This window comes from Nannobrachium achirus (assembly GCF_963921795.1).
Source record: "Nannobrachium achirus genome assembly, chromosome: 9".
NCBI lineage: Eukaryota > Metazoa > Chordata > Actinopteri > Myctophiformes > Myctophidae > Nannobrachium > Nannobrachium achirus.
Genome location: NC_137818.1, coordinates 1,083,584 through 1,093,132, shown reverse-complemented (window position 1 = coordinate 1,093,132; position 9,549 = coordinate 1,083,584).

Below are 9,549 nucleotides of genomic sequence, written 5' to 3'. Positions count from 1 at the left end.
TAAATAAATTGAGTGGCTAACGTGCTTTTTGGGAAAAGTAGGTCCAGAGGGAACTTTGTGCAAAATGTGGTGCTTGTATCACAAAGTGAACGATTGTTGTACTAATTTCCCGGGCTATACACAACCATAATGTAAATACAATAAACTAACAGACTATCTAACTAACAATAAGTTATGCTCTCTCACACAGTCATGATGTAAATACAATAAACTAACAGACTATCTAACTAACAATAAGCTATGCTCTCTTACACAACCAGGATGTAAATACAATAAACTAACAGACTATCTAACTAACAATAAGCTATGCTCTCTTACACAACCAGGATGTAAATACAATAAACTAACAGACTATCTAACTACATATCAGGGGTTCCCAAACGTTTTTGTCTCAGGTCACCCCATGAATATTGTTTTAATCTGAGGCACCCTTACATTATAATTTTCACTCCCAGCACCTTATATTTATAGCATATTGTCGTTGTCGGGTGGAAAGTCTGGAAACCTTGTATGTCCAAAACCGTTCGTTTTGTATTTATCATCAATAAAATGTACTAAACTAGTGAAAACAGCAGATCTACAAGCACACACCGCCTCCCGATTCGAGGTGTTGTGTGCTTGTAGATCGGCTGTTTTCACTAGTTTTGTGGGACAGTCTTGTATGATGAAGCAGGGCCTTGCTTTACCAAAAGACTTGGGAGATACAAGGTTTCTGCTCGACAGTGATTATGTTGCAGGGAAAACATTGAGATAACAGCCATTTTGGTTAGAACTGACTGAAAATAACTTTGTACTTCAAGTTTAAAATGATACTAAATATTTTTCCAAGGGTCCAAATAAATTCCAAATATTATCAAATGATCTTGTGGCACCCCTGGACTGCCGTCGCGGCACCCCAGGGTGCCCCGTCACCCCAGGGTGCCCCGTCACCCACTTTGAAAACCCCTGATCTAACTAAGAAGAAGCTATGCTTTCTCTCTCAGTCAGCCACGGTGTAAAGCCCCAGTACATGGATGCAGTAACGTCATGCTTTATCCTCTGAGATGATTCAAAGTGATGGAGGCCTTTTACACTCATTGGCCTTTTAATTACACACGTTAAAGTAAATGTCACAGCCTATAACAACAACAACAACAGGAACAGCCCTGGGCGGTAAATCTGTGCTCAATAATACTGCAACATGTCATGGACATCCATGTTCTCATAGAAGGCTGCAACAATCACACTAATCCATTTAGCTATTGAAAAATAGCAGATATACAAGCTCACAGCACGGCACCGAGTGCCACACTGCGAGCTTGTAGATCTATGTAGAGCTATTTTTGAAAAAAGTTGTGAAAATGTGTGCAAATCTTTGAACATATGTATTTTTTTTTAAAGCAAACGTTTGTATCTCAAATGTTGCTTCTGGGGGTGGTCCCTGGAACTAAATATTTTGAGTCGGGGGTCCGTGGCCAAATACATATCATTTTGGGGGTCCTTGACATGAAAAGGTTTGAGAAACACTGAGCTCCAGTTGAGAGGAAAGGACATTTTCTTTGACGATGGCTGGCCAGATTGCCGACATAGAAACATAGGTTTTCAAAAAAACCTTAAGAAGGATTCAAAAGACACTTATAGAATCAGGTCAGAATTGTGTGACACCAGGGTTCATGTGGTTAACTGGTGAGATCATAGCAATAACTCTGGGTTCAGTGGAGTCAGTGTGAGTTAAAGGTCAAGTACAAACTCAAACCAAACTCTTTTTTCTTCTTCTTCTTCTTTCTGAAAGAAGTCATTCAAGCGATGTGTCACTTCATAACATTGAACTGTGGGTTGCAGAGTTGCCAACGCTTGCATTAAAAACCCTTTCTGCAGATCTTTACTACGCAAAAGATTATTTCTGTAGCACCTAGCAATTCTAACGCCTAAAACGCTAGGAAGAGAATACGCAGGGAAACAGTTAAAAAGCAGGCCCTGGTCTAAAACAGTGGTTCTCAACCTTTTCAGGCTGTGACCCCCAAAATAATCATGTTTTAACTGGGGACCCCCCCCCCCCCCACCCACCCTGACGAGCACTAAGAGTTGAGGAATTTTGTATAACACGGTTCTATTGTGAAAATAGCAGATCTACATGCTCAATTTTTTAAGATTTGACCAATGTTTAATTTGACATTTTAGATTTTTAATATTAGAAAGTGCTTAAATTGTCACTTTAGAAATGTGCATAAACCCTCTATACACCTACACTTTATGTTGGTTTGTTTACTGTTGAGTGAGAACACATTCACATTAACACATTCACATTAAGCTAACCATCCGGGGACCGACCCACAGGTTGAGAACCACTGGTCTGTACAAACGGTGAAGAATTCTGGGGGAAATCTCGCTTTTGCGAACGCCCATCATTTCGACCGGAGGGTTAGCGATTCACTCCACGGAGGTTAAGGTTAGGGCGAGGGTTAGAGTTGGGTGTCGAAAAGATGACATGTAGTAACAGCGACACGCTCCTGAATTCTGTGCAGTCAGGAATCACAGTGTGCTCACTACAAACTGTTCACCAAGCCTGTCTTTTATCATCTAATATCATCGTTCTGAGGCACAACACTGTTATTTATTTATTTTGTATCAAAGAACGGAGACAGACTGTAACTGATGTTCTGCCTTTCTGTTTGTAACTAAAGATGACAAGACACTTTCTTTCAGTCCATGTGAGTCATCGAAACAATCTAATCACAGCACAGCATATAGTTAGGGGAAGTGGATAAAAAAAACAGAGCGGGCGTTTAAGTTCAATATCTGCCAATAGTGATAAGGTGACGTGGATGTGAGCCTCACCACATGCAGTCAGTGCAGAGTTGAACCCTAATCTACCAGGGCATTCACCAATAGTGATTTTTACTATTAGAATTATTCCACCTCAAAGTATTAGACTAGTTGAATATTGGACAGGGCTGGCCAAACTGTCAAATATTAAGTAAGCAAGAGGCCAACATTGTGAAAATAGCAGATCTACATGCAGCAGATCTGCTATTTTCACAATATTTATTTGTGGAACCGAGTCACATTACATGTAATACCTTCAAGTGCTTGTCAGGGTGGGGGTCCCCAGTTCAAATATGTTTATTTTGGGGGTCACGGCCTAAAAAGGTTTGAGAACCCCTGGTATAGAGCATTAACAAATTCATCCACCAGGGGCATTGACAACTCATTCTTATGACTTCCTATCTAGCCAAGCTTTATAAACTATATATTTTTTAAAGAGAAAACAATAAAGAAATAAAACTAAGCAAATATTCTACTTCGGTGAACAACGTTGAATAGTGACTTTGATATTTGAATATTGTAATATTTGGTGAATGCCCTGGTGTTCAGTCAGTGCACAGTTTAACCCAAATCTACCACATCTTAGTCTGAATGGAGACGGCAGACAGAAGGTGCCCTAGAAAAGATCCTCACACATGAAATGAGCGGAGGCTGAGATGCCTTCCAGTCATCTATAATATATATATATATATATATATATATATATATATATATATATATATATATATATATATATATATATATATATATATATATATATATAATACATGTGAAGAAGAAGCAGCTTTGCCTGGATGGCATTTTATTTGTGGGTTGAACTGCACTGACTGACTGCAGCCAGCAGAACAAACACTCCCTCCCCTCCTCAGGAGACAGCTAGCATCCCAGGCAAGAGGACAGGGGCGTCAATTGGGTATGGCAGGGGTATGCAGCTGCCATACCCTGGGTCCAGGGGGGTCCAGGGGTATGCAGCTGCCATACCCTGGGTCCAGGTGGGAAGATAAAAGCTACTTTTAAATAGAAATCCATGAATGTCTCTTTGTCTATCTGTGCTGGTTATTATGTTGTTGAATTACAGTAAAATAAATACAAATGCAACATTTAACAAAATGGTCACTTTAACAAGGTATTATAATTATATTCTCCCCATCTTGACAGAATGGTATATTCCTAGGTTCTGCAGGTCAGCTGCACAGGTGCAATGCATTATTATTGTTAATTGTGGCACGTTTACTAACATGCCAAGTTTAGCTGTACTTGAACAACCGTTCCAGGCTGCCATATCCAGACCAAGAAGCCATAGAAACCTGTGGAAAAAACGGACAAAACTTTTTTTTTTTTAAGACATTGTGAAAATAGCAGATCACGTGAGCATGTAGATCTGCTATTTTCACAATAGAACCGTGTTATCCAAAATGTAATGCCTCTTTTCCATGAGGACTCCCATCGTTGCCAGACCCTAGCTTGTGCTGAACTGACGCCACTGCAAGAGGACACACTCTGCTGCTCTGCTCTGCCCACAGTGGCTGCTCTGATGCTGTGTTCTGTTCACAACACCAGCCAAGGCCTTCTGTAGGCCTGCTATAGGCCTTCCCTTCTATGTTTACAGGCCAAGGACCCCTTAGTTGAGAGAGAGATGAAGCAGGGACCCCTTAGTTGAGAGAGAGATGAAGCAGGGACCCCTTAGTTGAGAGAGAGATGAAGCAGGGACCCCTTAGTTGAGAGAGAGAAGAAGCAGGGACCCCTTAGTTGAGAGAGAGATGAAGCAGGGACCCCTTAGTTGAGAGAGAGATGAAGCAGGGACCCCCACAACCTGTTCATAGATTCCATATAGTTTCATGGTTTGACAGCACAATCATCTGTGTATTTTGGATTCGTATCGATTTGTATTTTTAGATATTTCACCACTTGAACCGTCAATACTTAATAAACTTGACCTTTCAGTCTGTACTTAGTCTGCTCTTTTTCCCCTCTACACCAAAGCTCTTTGGCAAAAAATAGACGATCTACAAGACAAGTACAAGCTCACAACGTCTCACAGCGCGAGGCGTTGTTGGCTTGTAGATCTGCTATTGTTGGCTAAAGTTCTCAGAATATGGACGCTAGGGTTAAAGTGGTCAATATAAAAACAGTACAAAGATTTGGAGGACCCCCTGTAGTAACTCTGAGGACCCCCTGTTGAATACCCCTGCCTACTATAGGCCTTCTATAGGCCTTTGTAGGCCTTCTGTTGGGCCTTCGTAGGCCTACCGTACCGCCAGATCTCCATCTTCTCCATCATGACGGGGCACCCTGGGGTGACGGGGCACCCTGGGGTGAGGGTGCACCCTGGGGTGCCGTGACGGCAGTCCAGGGGTGCCGCAAGATCATTTGACAATATTTGAAATGTAATTTTGGACATTTAAACATAATTATATTTAGTAACATAACTAACATACATAACTTGAGGTACAAAGTTGTTTTCAGTCAGTTCTAACCAAAATGGCTGTTGTCTTGTTTTCCTCACAACATAATCACTAAAATATGCTATAAATATAAGGTACTGGGAGTGAAAATGTGAAATATGATGTAGGGGTGCCTCGGATGCCCCGAGACAAAAAGGTTTGGGAACCTCTGCTCTAACAGTCCTTACTTTGTGTCTCTACATGACCTGGAGGAAAGGAAGCCATCCAGACACACACACACACACACACACACACACACACACACACACACACACACACACACACACACACACACACACACACACACACACACACACACACACACACACACACACACACACACACACACACACACACACACACACACACACACACAGGATGAGGGTTTAATGTGAGGGCCTCGAGACGCAACATGCGGCCCGGGGGCCACATGCGGCCACATGCGGCCCCCACCTTCACTTAATGTGGAATACAGAATACTGATATTATTATTGATTTCAGCTGTTACGATTACAACCATGACCTGCTTTAATTCCGTCAGTCTATATTAGTAGCTTAATGACTAGTATAGTAGTATTAACACATATTTATTTATGTCCATAGTTTTTGTATTTAGGTTCATAAAGTTAACATGAGTATATAACTAAATGTGTTTGAAATTACATCAAAATGTTACATTTCAGGATTCCAATAAAAAAATACCAAAAATTCATTCAGGATTCCAATTCAAAATAAAACGTTTTGAGCTTGTAGATCTGCTATTTTTGCTTCTTTTGTATGAGATACTAGAATGACAAAGTAGGACGTAGCAACATGCAATGTGGCCCTCTGGAGTGAAGGTGGAAATATAGTGGCCTTCCTTCACCTTCATCAAAGTTGCCCACCCCTGCAGTAGCTTATAGTATTATTGTACTAACCAGTAGTTATAGTATTATTGTACTAACCAGTAGTTATAGTATTATTGTACTAACCAGTAGCTTATAGTATTATTGTACTAACCAGTAGTTATAGTATTATTGTACTAACCAGTAGCTTATAGTATTATTGTACTAACCAGTAGTTATAGTATTATTGTACTAACCAGTAGTTATAGTATTATTGTACTAACAAGTAGTTATAGTATTATTGTACTAACCAGTAGTTATAGTATTATTGTACTAACCAGTAGTTATAGTATTATTGTACTAACCAGTAGTTATAGTATTATTGTACCAACCAGTAGTTATAGTATTATTGTACTAACCAGTAGTTATAGTATTATTGTACTAACAAGTAGTTATAGTATTATTGTACTAACCAGTAGTTATAGTATTATTGTACCAACCAGTAGTTATAGTATTATTGTACTAACCAGTAGTTATAGTATTATTGTACTAACAAGTAGTTATAGTATTATTGTACTAACCAGTAGTTATAGTATTATTGTACCAACCAGTAGTTATAGTATTATTGTACTAACCAGTAGTTATAGTATTATTGTACCAACCAGTAGTTATAGTATTATTGTACTAACCAGTAGTTATAGTATTATTGTACTAACCAGTAGTTATAGTATTATTGTACTAACCAGTAGTTATAGTATTATTGTACTAACCAGTAGTTATAATATTATTGTACCAACCAGTAGTTATAGTATTATTGTACTAACCAGTAGTTATAGTATTATTGTACTAACCAGTAGTTATAGTATTATTGTACTAACCAGTAGTTATAGTATTATTGTACTAACCAGTAGTTATAGTATTATTGTACTAACCAGTAGTTATAGTATTATTGTACTAACCAGTAGTTATAGTATTATTGTACTAACCAGTAGTTATAGTATTATTGTACTAACCAGTAGTTATAGTATTATTGTACCAACAACTTAAAAAGCCCATTTCCAAAAGTATCAAAATGAGCAGATCTAAGAAGCTCACAACAACGCACCACATTGCCAAGTGTCTTGCGATTGACTCCTAATAATGAAATAATAGATGCTAACCTGTGGTTAAGTGGTTAAGCCTACCAAGAGTGACAGCTTGTCTAGTTCCAGTCTGAGACCAGGCCAGGTCATACCAGGTCAGACCAGGTCATACTACATGGATCAGGTCTGGATTAGTCTATCAAGGGCCACCATCATATTGATACGTATTCTATAACGTACTACATCCACTGGGACCCGCCCCCCTAATCTAGACTGAGTGGTAAAACATTGAGCAGCTTGGAGCATTGGAGTTTGGAAGTGCTCGTTGCAAACTACTCGACGGCCCTGCATACCACCTGTTTCTAATTTGCACATAATACAGGAGGCAGCAGGATGTTGTGTTGTTGAAAACGAGCGCTTCCAAACACTGACACTTGGAAAAATAAAAACCTGCACAGAATGTCTTGACAGAAAGTAGCTCATAACATGTCTATGGTGGATTTTTATGAAACAAAAATGTTGCAGATAGAAAGAGGATAATTCAAGCTTTCAGTACAGCCGCAATGTTGGTGAGTTGACTTTGTTTAATACAATCAGAAAGGACTTTTCTGTTTGGATGTATGGGCTGTCAATGGCAGAAATTAGTTTTTTGCCACTCAGTAGGCGTTCCCACATAACATCCAGCAACAGTGATGTCACGCGCATACCCTCTATTAAGCCTGGTGCAAACCCCCATTTACTTTAGCACAGAATTCAACAACTGTACATACTGTAGGCTGGGGAGAAAACACTAGAGACTGAAAGCTATCATCTGAAGTAGTCTTTCTTATAGATATTATCACATTGAAACTCACAATGAAACTCATCCACAGTGACTTAGGAATAAAGCAAGGTAAACACATACTGCACATCAGAGGCAGAGATACAGTGAGTGCAGCCTCAGTAAACTAGGATCACATGTTTAAAACAATAAATACTATCAGAATACTGTAATAATCTGTACATAGAAACTATAGGATGCCAGGTAAACAATAAACCTAGCATCTGTTTTTAAATAGCATGCTAGATCTATCAATAGGAGTCCTGTGGGTCGACTCCCTCAAACCCACCAGTCTGACGGCCACTAGTCAAAACAACAACAACAACAACCAGACATATTCTATGCCAGGGGTTTTCAAAGTGGGTGACGGGGCACCCTGGGGTGACGGGGCACCCTGGGGTGCCGTGACGGCAATCCAGGGGTGCCACGAGATCATTTGATAGTATGGAATTCATTTGGACACTTGAAAATATATTTAGTATCATTTTAAACTTGAAGTACAAAGTTATTTTCAGTCAGTTCTAACCAAAATGGCTGTTATCTCAACGTTTTCCTCACAACATAATCACTAAAATATCCTCACTGTGGGGCAGAAACCTCGTATCTCCAAGTTTCAAATGTGTACGTCTTTTTTTTCACTAGTTTAGTACATTTTATAGATGATAAATACAAAACGGACGGTTTTGGACGTACAAGGTTTCCACCCGACAACGACGATATGCTATAAATATAAGGTGCTGGGAGTGGAAATTATAATGTAGGGGTGCCTCAGATTAAATAAAATATTAATGGGGTGTCCTGAGACAAAACAGTTTGTGAACCCCTGCTCTATGCAATGTTGATGAACTGAGACCGAGTACATAGGAGAGGGGGGTCCAAAGTGCTGCACGGGGGCCAAATGTGGCCTGATGACAAATGTTATACGGACAGCGGCTTCATTCCTAAATTGTATCATAAACGGCCAACACCGTCAAACAAGAGTATTTTATAGTATAATTAGTCTGGATTCCTTGTTCCCTGTTGTCCCGTTCTGACAGGGTCAGAGAAAGGTTATGTTGTTGTATTGTTTACCTTGTTTACCTGTTGTCCCGTTCTGAAGGGGTCAGGGAAAGGTTATGTTGTTGTATTGTTTACCTTGTTTACCTGTTGTCCCGTTCTGAAGGGGTCAGGGAAAGGTTATGTTGTTGTATTGTTTACCTTGTTTACCTGTTGTCCCGTTCTGAAGGGGTCAGGGAAAGGTTATGTTGTTGTATTGTTTACCTTGCATGTCTACTCTGGTTACATTTGGTAATGTGAGTTAGTTGTGTTTGGTTCTACTCTGGTTACATTTGGTAATGTGAGTTTAGTTGTGTTTGGTTCTACTCTGGTTACATTTGGTAATGTGAGTTTAGTTGTGTTTGGTTCTACTCTGGTTACATGTGGTAATGTGAGTTAGTTGTGTTTGGTTCTACTCTGGTTACATGTGGTAATGTGAGTTAGTTGTGTTTGGTTCTACTCTGGTTACATTTGGTAATGTGAGTTAGTTGTGTTTGGTTCTACTCTGGTTACATGTGGTAATGTGAGTTTAGTTGTGT